The following is a 12,235-nucleotide window of genomic DNA, read 5'->3' as shown; positions in this document are numbered from 1 at the left end:
ATGTCCTGTTTGATCACAATTATAGCATGTTTTTGGCCTGGCATCTAAAGCCTGTTGTACTGCTGCTAAGACTTGCCCTTGTTCATTAATGTCTCTACATAATTTAATATATGTGTTTAAATCTTCATGTCTCCATGGTCTAATGACCTCTCTGCAACAACGATTTGCTTGGTCATAAGCCAGTTGTTTTATAAATGGCATTGCCTGTTCTGTATCCCCAAAAATTCTGGAAACTGCTTGAATAAGCCTATCTACAAATTCAGCGTAAGGTTCATTAGTTCCTTGTATTACCTTAGATAATTGACCTTGTAAACCTCCATGCCCCTGTAAAGTTTTCCATGCCCTAACCGCATCTACAGCAATTTGTGCGTATACGCCAGGATCATATTCAATTTGTTGCCGTTGACCCTCATAAGGTCCTTTTCCTAACAACATATCTAGATTTCTTTGAGGGTAACCGGCTGCTGCATTTCGTCTAGCTGTCTCCCTGCAAAATTCCTCATTGGCAACCTTCCATAACAAATATTGTCCTCCATTTAGCACAGATTTACACATACTAGCCCAATCTGCTGGCGTCATGTCCAAGTTGGTAATGGATTCGACCATGCTTACAGTGAACGGTGCTTGAGGACCATAGGTTGTTACAGCCTCCTTTAACTGCTTCACTGTTTTGAAATCTAAAGCACGGTGAATTCGCTGCCCTCCTGCCTGCTCAAGTACAGGGCATGCTAATCTTTGAGGTCCTGTCTCAGGATCCCATCTATCAACTACGGGGTTTGAGGGCCACTCAGCTATCTCCATAGGGGGAGCTGTTGGTTGAATTACGCCCTCTGGTGATAGAACGGTGTTAGTAGCAGCCTCCTGTTGTAGCTTTTTCCCTAATAGCTGTTTCTCCTCTAAGCTTTCTTCCTTTAAATTTTCTTCCTCTGTCTGACTAGCTTGAGAGACCTTCTCTTTTGCTTGATCTAAAATGTCTTTCTCCATGGTCTGAACCTCTAACAATTTACTTAACACTCTTTCAGTTTGTTTTTTACTAATTTCTAATCTGTTATAAAGATAACGCAACCCAGTAAGATAACACAAAACAAAACTGAAACAGAATGAAACAAAACCGGAACAAAAAATCGTTGTATCAATTTTCCTATTTTCTTGACATGTGCATTTGTGGTCTATTTCTATCTCTTCCTCAGGGGCGAACAACTTCAAACCTTGAGCCAACCATTTTTCCCAATCTGCCTGAGAAAATTCTAGGGATAGGCAGCTTGAAACAAACACAAAACAAATCAAAACAAGAACACATTGTTTTTTAAAATGGTCACCCATTCTCTCGCCTTCCCTTAGGGGCAAGCAATTTCACTTACCCAGAAGCTTCAGACGTTCCCCGAATGGGCCGCCAAATGCCGCAGTCTGGTTGGGCACAAATCATGAGCCACTGAAGCAGGAACAAACTTTATTTTTAAACTGCAGGAAAACACTTCACACAGCTCCCGGGGAATCCTCCCGAACGCGCCAGGAGGCTTGTCCAGGAACCCCCAGCCGGAAATATCTCTCCCGGAAATCCCTCCTCCTGCACTTCCCCAACCAATGGGAACTCTCGGGGAATCCCCGGAAATCCCCATGAGAACAACAAAATAGTGCGAGAACTCAAAAGTTGCGGCAGAGGCGGATAGTAATGCCTCGCCTGTCAATCAATACTGTTGGCAAAATGCCAGGGGCCATACAGACTCGGCCGTGGCTCTCAGCAATATATATATATTTTTTGTATATGACCCTAAAAGCAAAAATAGGCAAGTAGATTAGATGAAACTTAAAAGCTCTCACACAACAGTCAACAGACTGAGTAGACATCCTACAAAATAGGAGATAATATTTGCCAATTATTCATATCACAAAGGATTAAAATTGACAAAGGTAAGGAACAAAGAAAACTTAACAAAAAACACCAGGTAATACAATGAAAATGGGAAAATAATCTTAATAGGCACTTCTCAAAAGAAGAAATATGACTAACCAATAAATATATTTTTAAAATGCTCATTATCATGAGCCACCAGGGGAATGCAAATCAAAAATACCAAGAGATATCATTATGCCCTGATTAAAATGGCTAACATCAAAACACAAAAACAAAAATAAGAAACCAAAATTACCACTGTTGCCATCACAACAAATAACAAATTTTGGAGAGGTGTGCAGAAAAATTAAACCTTATACCTGTTGGTGGAAACGTATATCAGGATAGCCATTTTGGAAAAGAGTATGGAGTTTCCTCAAATTTAAACAGATCTTCCATATAATCCAGGTGTCCTGCCTCTGGTACACAGATGGAAGAAATGAAATCAACATGCAACATACATTCTTGCATGTTGAAAATAATATGACACTATTCATAATAACTATGATATCATATTAAATTATGTGTGAATAAAGAAAATCTGTTACATATATACAATATATTTGTATTCACTCATAAAGAATAAAAAAATCTTGTCATTTGCAGCAAAGAAGAGAGAACTGAAGACCTTTGTAAGTAGGAGGTGAGAAAAAGAAAGACAAGTATTACATGGTCTCTCTTATGTGTGGAAGGTAAAATAGATATGAACCTGAAAGTTGAAGAGTGATTTGTGGAGATGGGGATGTGTGTGTGCTGGTGGTGAGGAGGGTAGGGAGATGGAGAGGATGAATTTTAACAGTATATGCTGCACACATGTGTGCGAATACCATAGTGACTTTCATTAATGTGGACTGATTACATGTTAATAAAAAACACAATAGAATAATCTAAAAACAAACAAACAAAAAATGATGCAAAGAAAGCATAGAGCATTGGGTAAGACTAAAGCTTTCAAGTCATGTACTCCATTGACAGGCTCTTTAAACGTTCCAGCATTCTAAGCTTCGAGAACAAAGATTTATTTCAGCTATGGAGTTAAAGGGTAATTTGGGAAGCCTGGGAATTTCTATGTGTCATTCACTTGTAAAGTCTGATTTTTAGTCTTTCTTTTTAGTTAATTTGAAAGAGAAATTTAAAAATGGAGCAATCGAGATTCAAGCTGAGAATCAGAGACACTGTGAAAAGCACTTCATGGGTTAGTAGAAAAGACAGGGAGAGGTGATTACCATAATCATGATTAATGAGACTATCAAGGAGTGGAAAACCATAGATTAGTATGATTACTAGTTGAAATTGTAGGCACTGGCCTTGGAAGAAACTTTGTGAGAAGTGAGACAGCAAAAGTGACTGGACAACCACAGTCCAATACAGTGAAAGCATACAACACTTGCTTCAGCTCCACAGGGTCTAAAGCAGTTACTTCCACTGTGTCCAATGGACAATGGTGAAGCTGTGGAGTGGGAAACTCAAAAATATGCCATGGGGGAAACTCTGATCTTTAAAATTTTAAGATAATACATCTCTAAACTCTGTGTCTTCATTATGCAGTGATTTGAAAACATTGATAAAGCTTCATTATGCAATGATTTGAAAACACTGATAAAGCACAGGCAGCAAAGATAAACCAACTCGGGCTCTCTGCTTCAAATCATCCCTTCTCCATAAGGACTGAATGGACCAATAATTATAGGTCTGGCTCTTGCTGAAATGTATCCATTAGAAACAGAAAAGAACACTCTGTTAAGGATGGCGATATGATGAATCACTCACTTTTGGTCTTCTTCAACTCCTCTACAAGGCAGCAGGCTTCCTCTTGAACTCAGTGTTTGTCTTCACTATCCCAAAATTCTGCAGAGTCATGAAATGAGAAGTGCTTATCCTTTTTCTTAAATGAGGGGGAGCACAATCTAGGAAGGATATCCCAGTCGGGGTAGAGGACGTTGACTCGTGGTAGCCATAGATTTGGTCAAGCTCAATGTGGCTTTCTCTTTTTCATTCTTCTCCTCCCCATGACCATTGCTCAGCCACCTCACATGCATGCACACTTACCAAGTCCTTCAGTAACTCTGTCAACCACAGGGAAACTGCCTCTTCCAGAAAATACTTCCCCATCAATCAAGGCTTCCTTCACAGTTTCATATCCATGCAACACCACAGTGGGCCTCGTACCCAAATACACATTGAACACAGGGCCATAGGCTTTTGACAACTGGAAAGGAGAAAGAAAGTGCAGATATTAGCTGAAGAAGATCAGCATTTGATCTACACGTTCGGAATGATTCAGACTGTTATTCAGTTTATTATCATTATATTTATTATATATTACAGAGCCATAAGAATCTTCAAATATCTCTGACTTGTGTTCACAAACTGATGGCAATCATAGCTGTCATGTATGTGCCATGCCTGGGTCAGGTGGTTGATATCTACACTATAATTAATCCTCACATTGATGCATTTACTTATTTGTCCTGTTTTACATGCAAAAGAAATGAAGTCAGAGAGTTACAAGCTCATTTGTAGTGTACCATGTCTAATAAACAGAAGAATCAAATTTGAACATTTATTCTTCAACTTCTGAAGTTTAACAACTTATCAGTACCCAGTGCTTATCCACCTTTGCACCAACACCCAGCTGATTTCTTCTGGGTTATTAGCAGGGCATAGAGACTTTCATTGAATAAGCCCACAATGAATACTGGAAGTCTATATTTTTAAAAGTGACTCCAGATGATCTGAAGATTTGTAGGTTGAGACCACAGCTATTACTAACACAGCAAGAGAGTGAGTACCAGAGAGGCAGCACCAGGCCATGCAGCATATCATGGAAGAACAATTTCTCTTGCCCAGCAACAATTCATAAGGTATTGTCTGAACATTTGTGTAAAACCCCCAAAGATTCTGTTACTACCCAGTGGACCCTGAGTGGTTAATTTTTTCCTTTACTCTCTTATGCTTATTCTCAGTTCATAGGTTTCTTATTATTAATTGCTTTATTGAGGAATGATGGAGAAATAAAAACTATACATATTTGTAGTGTAAAACATGACATTGTGATTTATGTAGACAATGCATCCCAGCCCCAAACAATCACCATTCTAGTCTCTATTGCTATGAGTTGGAGGCTTTTTGGTTTGTTTTGTAAGATTCCACATGTAAGTGAGATTACATAGTGAAGAACTTTCTGTGTGTGTGGCTATTTCCCTCATCATAAAGTCCTCCGGCCTCATTCCATATTGTGGTAAGTAGTAGGAGGTCTTATTTTTTTTTTTTTAAGGCTGAACGATATTCTATTTTATGTGTAAATCACATTTGAATTATGCACTCAGCCACTAGTGGCTGCTTAGGTTGGTGTCCTTTCTTGACTATTGCAGATAATGCTGAAGTGAATATGGAGTGTGAACACCTTTTGGACATACTGATTTCATCTCTTTGGCTATATACCAAGAAGTAGGGCTACTGGATCATATGGTAGGTCTATATTTTAATATTTTGAGGAAGCTGAAAATACAGTCATTTCTGTAATGGCTGTACCAATTTACATTTCCATCACGGAATGAGATTTCCTCTTCTCTACATCTTTGCCAACGTCTGCTGTGTTTTGACTTTGATAACAACAATCCTAACAGATGTGAGGTGATATCTCATTGTGATTTTGAATTGTCTTTATATATCTGTTGGCCATTTGCATTTTTTTGGAAAAATATCTACTCATATTCTTTGTCAATTTTTTATTAGTTGAATTCAGTTATACATAATATTTGGATTCATTTTGATTTAATGTGCTCTAATTCAGTCCCCTGTGCTTCCCCTTTCCCTTTCTTCTACTCTACTGATATTCCTTCTATTATTTATAGGTTTTTTTCCCCTTCAAATTAGATTCTTATGGATATACTCAAAGGTAGGTTCAGAGTACTATATTCATATATGTACATAAGAAAGTTTGGTCAGAATTATTTCAGAGTTCTTCACTTTTCCCATGTATTCACTCTCCACTCAGTCTCTTTCCTCCACTAATTTCTTCTATTGTTGTGGAATCTTCCCTTTATTTTTTTCCCTTATTTTGGTCTAGCATCTACATATCAGAGAATACATTCCATCCTCAAGTTTCTGGATCTGGCCTATTTTCATTTAGCATGATGGTCTCCAATTTCATTTATTTTCTACCTTGGCCGTTTTAATAAGATTTTGAAGTTTTGGTTAGTTTGATTTGGTTTTTGTGTTGATATTTATTTGTTTTTGTGTTCCTATATATTTTGGATACTAATCCCTTATTGGTAAGTTGGTTTATAAATATTTTCTTCCCTTCAATAAGTATGTTTTTATTTTCTAGATCATTTCATGTGGAGTGAAGAAATATTTTTAGAATGATATAATCTTACCAGTTTATTTATTTTTTTAACTTTTTTTTTGCTCTTTGGTGTCCAATTCAAAGGAGAAAGAATGAAATAAGCAAAGAAAGAATATATATATATATATATATATATATATATATATATATATATATATATAGAGAGAGAGAGAGAGAGAGAGAGAGAGGGAGAGAGAATATAAGGGAGAGAAGCATGCCAGAGACTGTTTATTGTAGGCTCAAGAATGAGGGTTGGGGCAAATTTGAGTTATGGGTACTAACATATAGACTGGAAAAAATAAGTCCTGGAATTATGTTGTGCAGTAGGGTAGTGATAGACAATGTACTTCTCATTTTCAAAACAGCTAAAAGAAGGGACATTGAGTATTTCATCACTAATAAATGAGAAACATTTGAGGAGATAGGTATTTTTACCTTGATTTGAACTTTACACAAAATACACAGGTATCAAAACATGAAATGGTGCCCCATAAATATGTTTGATTCTTAAGTGTAAATTAAAAAGGGATTGTAAACAAAGCATTGCTAGAACAAAGCTATGGAACATCTTTCCCATGTTTTTTCTACACCTATTAAAATGCTTCTGTGATTCTTGTTCTTCATTCTGTTAACATGATGTATCACATTTATTGATCCATGCATGTTGAATCATTCTTGATTATGGCGGATGATTATTATAATGAGACGGGAAAACAGAAAGCTGTAGGTAAAATGGCTGTGTTCTTCCTAGCATTGGAGAAGATATTTTTGAGCTTTTACACCATGGTGTTGCTGTGGTGGACTCTTAAGTCTCCTGGAACTTTTTTCATTTCTAGTTATTTCTCTTATTGTTGTTCTTGAGCAAAAGGAAATGAAGAATATTGTACTTCACCATCTTACTGACAGTCTATCTCATAGGTATTTCTTAACATGAGGTACAGCCTTTTCTTCAGAGAAACTTAATTTTGATTGCTATAAAAATACTTAAAATTCATGCATCAGATCATTCTTTTAATGAACTAATTGCACTTTCAGTACAGTTAAACTCCAGGCAAAAAAAAAAAAAAAAAAAAAAATAACAGCAAATGACCAAAACTAAATCACAAGTACCAAAACTTCCAATTTAGAAGTCTGCACCATTCTCACTACAGAATTTACAATTTGTCAGCACTCCTCAGTGTATCTCACCCTACCCTGAGAGAATGGAAATTGAGAGCTACTACAACCAGATTGGGCTCCTATTCACAATGTCTGACAGCTAGCTAAGTGAAGAATGCAAAGAAGATTGGCTTAATGATACTCAAACCTTAATCCTTGATTTCTGAAGCAAAAAATAAATACGAAGAATGAAAATCCATCTCTGTCAACAGTTTCCTCAGTGGAAAGAAGCCATTTATTTCTCATGAATATTTTTACATTTTTACTCCATGTTCGCTCCATTTAAAAATATATTGTTTGCTTTATGTTTTAAAATTAAAGAACTCAAAAAACATAATAATAATAATAATAATAATAATAATAATAATAATAATCCAATCAATAAATGGGAAAAGAAACTGAATAGGTACTTCATAGAAGAAAACGGAATGCTCAAAAAATATGAAAAATCTTCCATATAATTTTATTGCTTAATTTTGAAGAGCAAACTAAAACTACACTGAGATTCCATCTCACTCCAGTCAGAATGGCAATTAGTAAGAACACTGGTGAGGATATGGGGGGAATACATTGGTGTTGGTACTGCAAATTAGTGCAACCACTCTGGAAAGCAGTTTTTCTTTAAAAAATTGAAATGGAACCACCATTTAGTTCAGTTATCCCACTCCTCACATTATACCCAGAGCACTTGAAATCTGCATACTATAGTGACACAGCCACGTCAATGTGTATGGATAGGAGCTCTATTTACAATAACCAAGCTATAGAACCAACCTAGGTGTCCTTCAACAGATAACTGAATAAAGAAAATGTGGGATATATGCACAATGATTCGAACATTCCTCAGCCATAAAACAGAATAACATTTGCCAGTAAATAGATGGAATTGTAAAATATCATGCTAAGTGAGATAAGTCAGTACCAAAAAACCAAAGACCAAATATTCTCTCTGATATATGCAAACTAATCCATAACAAGGAAGGGTAGAGAGAAGAAGAATAGAAGTTCACTGGATTAGACAAAGAGGAATAAAGGGAAAGGATGGGGATGTGTATAAAAAAGACAGTAGAATTAATCAGACATAACTTTTCTTTGCTTATAAATGAACATAAAACCAGTATAACTCCACATTATGTACAACCACAAGAATGGGATTCTTAATTGGAATGGGATGTACTCCATATATGTATAATAAATCAAAATACACTCTACTGTCATGTGCATTTAAAAACAAATTTAAAAACTTTAATTTTTTCAAATATCATTTTATTGTTTTTTATTATTTTTAAATTCTTTCCATTGTGCCAGATTTGTGTGTGTGTCTGTGAGGGTGTATATGTGTTTGTATGCATGTGAGTATTTTCACAGCCCAAATAGGTTTGATATATGTATATATTCACATAGTTTTGCTTTAACTTTAACTGTTTTCTTTGGTACCTGTTTATTATTTAGCATTGGTTTCAGTAGGACTGAAATATTCATACATGGATTTGAATTTGATCTTACATTTGCTTGTTTGCTGTACCTTGGATTTTGTTCGTCTTATTTCCCCTTCATCACTCTCTTCTCCAAATAACAATCAAATTTTCCTATTCTCTTTTCATCTTTTTAATTGGTAAATTACTTTCAGTTAATTTTTTATTTCTTTCTTTATATTCAACATTTGTGATCTATCTTCTGCCTCTCCTGTCTTCACTTTTTAAAACATTTCAAATTTTTTCTAACCTTTCGACTCTGTTTTCTTTTCAGAAAAGAAACTGTAATTTCATTAAATACAAAATTATACAGTTTATGGAATTTGTACCTCATTCATGTTGTTATGATTATTAATACAGCTGGCAATGTAGTAGACCCCTGCTGTCTAATAGTGATTTGAACATTTACCTTAAGACTATATGACTGTTGATAACAATAGTGCTGTTCCTGGCTCACCGCTTCCTGGAATTGGGGTTGGAAAGTGAGTGGGTCATTTCAGGTTCACAGACATCCTGCTCCCAAGCAATTCTCACAACTCAGCCCAGTAATAACAAATCTCACCTCATACATGTAGTAGCTGCACCTCAGCCTCAAAATTACTTCAACACATAGAAATAAGGAGGAGAAACCTCAAGCCAACCACCAGGCCCCAAAGAGGATCAACCAGAGGGGGCCCTTAGGTCACACCCCTGAATCTACTCATATATGAAAAATACAGAGAAATCCCCAAATGAAAGAAATAACTCCATACAAAAGAACATAGTTATAAAACAGAAAGGGGAATCCTTTTCAATTGTGCAAGTTGAAAGCCTCTGAAAACAAGAAAACAAACAAATCTGCCCCCAAACTCATAACCCCCCAGCACAGAATCCCATATAAGAACACAACATCTGGTAGTCCCCACGTACAGATAGGATTAAGAAAAAAAATGAAGAATTTATCCAAAACATAGCTCAACATGCTGGATTCTCAGACTGGATGGAAATTCATGACTTAGGCGAAAAAGTGTATCTCTGAATTTCATATAAAATTATTAAACTTCTGATATTTCATCAAACAATAAGATAGTTTGTCTTTGAAAGTCAAGCCTCTTAAATATTTTAAAATGTTGACCTAACGTCACAAGTGACTAAGCATAAACTAGGGAGTACAATATAAACATTTTGAAATACCAAACACACATCATGACATAACTAAATGAAAGTACATAACATTTGCTATTTAGCACTCCACTCCCACCCCCACCCCCCAAATTCTGGGGAACAGAGGGCAGAGTTTCTTATTTTTTATTTGTCAAATAGGGAAACAGAGATTCTGTGAGCATGGGAGACTTTCATTCACATAGCTCACAGGGGTCCGAACTGGAATTTGAATGAGCTCCAATGCCCATAATGGTGAGCTATGGCTTACATCAGAGCTGCCTCCAAAGCTACCTTAGAAGAGTAAAGCAAACACTACACTGACTCTGTTCCTAGACCAACAAGCTTCCCATCAAATCAATACCCATTATTTCACTCCAAGGATAACTGGGTCATAGATTCCATAAAAGAAAGAGGCACAGAAGAGCTTCTCCCGCTCCATCAGTACATAGGTAAAACTTACTCAGCAGAACTTACTCAGCAGAACTGAGGAAGAGACAATCTAAGAGATATGAAGGGAGAGGCTTGAGAAACTATGGCTCTGCCAATCTCTCACCTCTTCCAGATGTGACTGCTTTTCTTGCTGATTAGAATGTGTTTAGATGTTATGGAATGAAAAATATCAGACCATAAACAATAATACTGGAGACAGAAAAAGAGGCAGGTGTTTTAGAGGTAGATAGGAGGCAGACAGTATACTGAACAGACTCCCAGCACCCAAGAAACAATATGCAAGCTGGTATATGAGACTACTGTATTTGGAAGTTGTGAACTGAATTGCATGTCATTGGATAGATGTAAATTACCAGATCACTAATGGTAATGCTGTAGAAATAAATATGTGTCCTATAAAGATATTGTGGTGTTTGTTTTAAATTGGAGAACATTGTTATTCACAATGTATTTAGTAAGGAAAATTGCTGTCAAGATCCCAGATATATAATATTTCATGCTCATGTGTACAGGTATTCTCAAAATAAGCATGTAATTTCATACATATCACTTTTGATTTTCTTAATTGCCTTTAACTAAAGTGAAATTATTTCCATTTAAGAAATGATGAAGCTGGGCCTCAGAGATGCAATGACTTGGCCAAGGGCACACAGACTGCACATTGCCACAGTCTGGCTGGGCACAAATCACGAGCCACTCAAGCAGGAACAAACTTTATTTCCAAACTCCACCAGCACACTCCCCGGGAACTCTCCGGAACGCCACCCATGCAGCTCCTCCAGGAACACCCCACAGGGTAATAACTCCAACAAAGGAAAAAGCCCACCAATCCTTTATTTAAAGGGAAGCACATCAAAGAGATTTATTGTCAGGAAGGCTTTTTCAAGGGAGACATAGTCAGCAGGAGCAGACTAATTGGGGCGTATCTACTTGTGTGATATTTTCATCTTGCTTCAGATACCTGGCACCTCATGGCTGTTCAGCATGCCTATATTTCTTTCACACTATGGCTGCAGGCATCTGAAGCAGTAGAACTTATAAATCCCACACAAGACACAGAATCTTTGTCATTAAGAGTGGCCACCTGCAAATGAGCATGTCTTTTAGCACTGTTGTATGAGATAAACCCAAAAGGGCAGTCTAGTTGTCCACGGTGAAAAAGTTCAAAGCAATGATTCATTTGCCACTGCCAACAATGTTTTTAACATCCTTTACATTACTTAGTTTATATAATTTCTCTCCCCACTATATATGCTGTCATAGTTATGAATACTGTGTATTCCATAATTGATACCTGGAGTTTATTTTAATGCTATCTCTAGTTCACAGTTATTTGTTGTTGCTGTTATTAATAGCTGACTTCAATATGCCTGTTTGTGTGGTTATTAGTGCCATAGATGTTATACTAGGGACTGTTTTTTAAAATGCTTAATATTGTTTGTTGCTCTTGTTATTCTTTCATTTTCTTTTTTTTTAATTAAATTATTTATTTATTCTAATTTGTTATGTACAATGGCAGAATGCGATTCATTTCATAATACACATATAGAGCACGATTTTTCAAGTCACTGATTGTCGCGACCCCTTGCCCGCAAGGAAGACGCAACTCGAGAATCTTCTTTCAACAGTTTATTCAGGCCCTGGATAGTTCTTCTTCTCCCTCTCGGATGCCCCTCCCAGCCTTAATAAAGCATCCCAAGCCCCAATGCAAAGCTGCCGCGTGGAGCTTTCTCACAGGGTGGTGAAAAATCATGTGCCAACTTT

At 36.6% G+C, this 12,235-nt stretch overlaps 1 long non-coding RNA gene across 1 annotated transcript; it reads left to right on the top strand.

Moving 5' to 3' along the window:
• Positions 1-810: 810 nt before the first annotated feature.
• LOC131424388 (uncharacterized) lies at positions 811-11,970 on the top strand. The gene is made up of 2 exons (XR_009227294.1): positions 811-5,365; positions 11,073-11,970. It is a non-coding gene; the product is annotated as an uncharacterized LOC131424388 (long non-coding RNA).
• The last annotated feature ends 265 nt before the right edge of the window (positions 11,971-12,235 follow it).

This window comes from Marmota monax, unplaced genomic scaffold (genome assembly GCF_021218885.2).
Source record: "Marmota monax isolate L192 unplaced genomic scaffold, Marmota_monax_Labrador192_F-V1.1 WCK01_AAM20220418_F8-fsc00004, whole genome shotgun sequence".
NCBI classification, from domain to species: domain Eukaryota; kingdom Metazoa; phylum Chordata; class Mammalia; order Rodentia; family Sciuridae; genus Marmota; species Marmota monax.
This window is presented reverse-complemented; position numbering and strand designations above follow the sequence as displayed.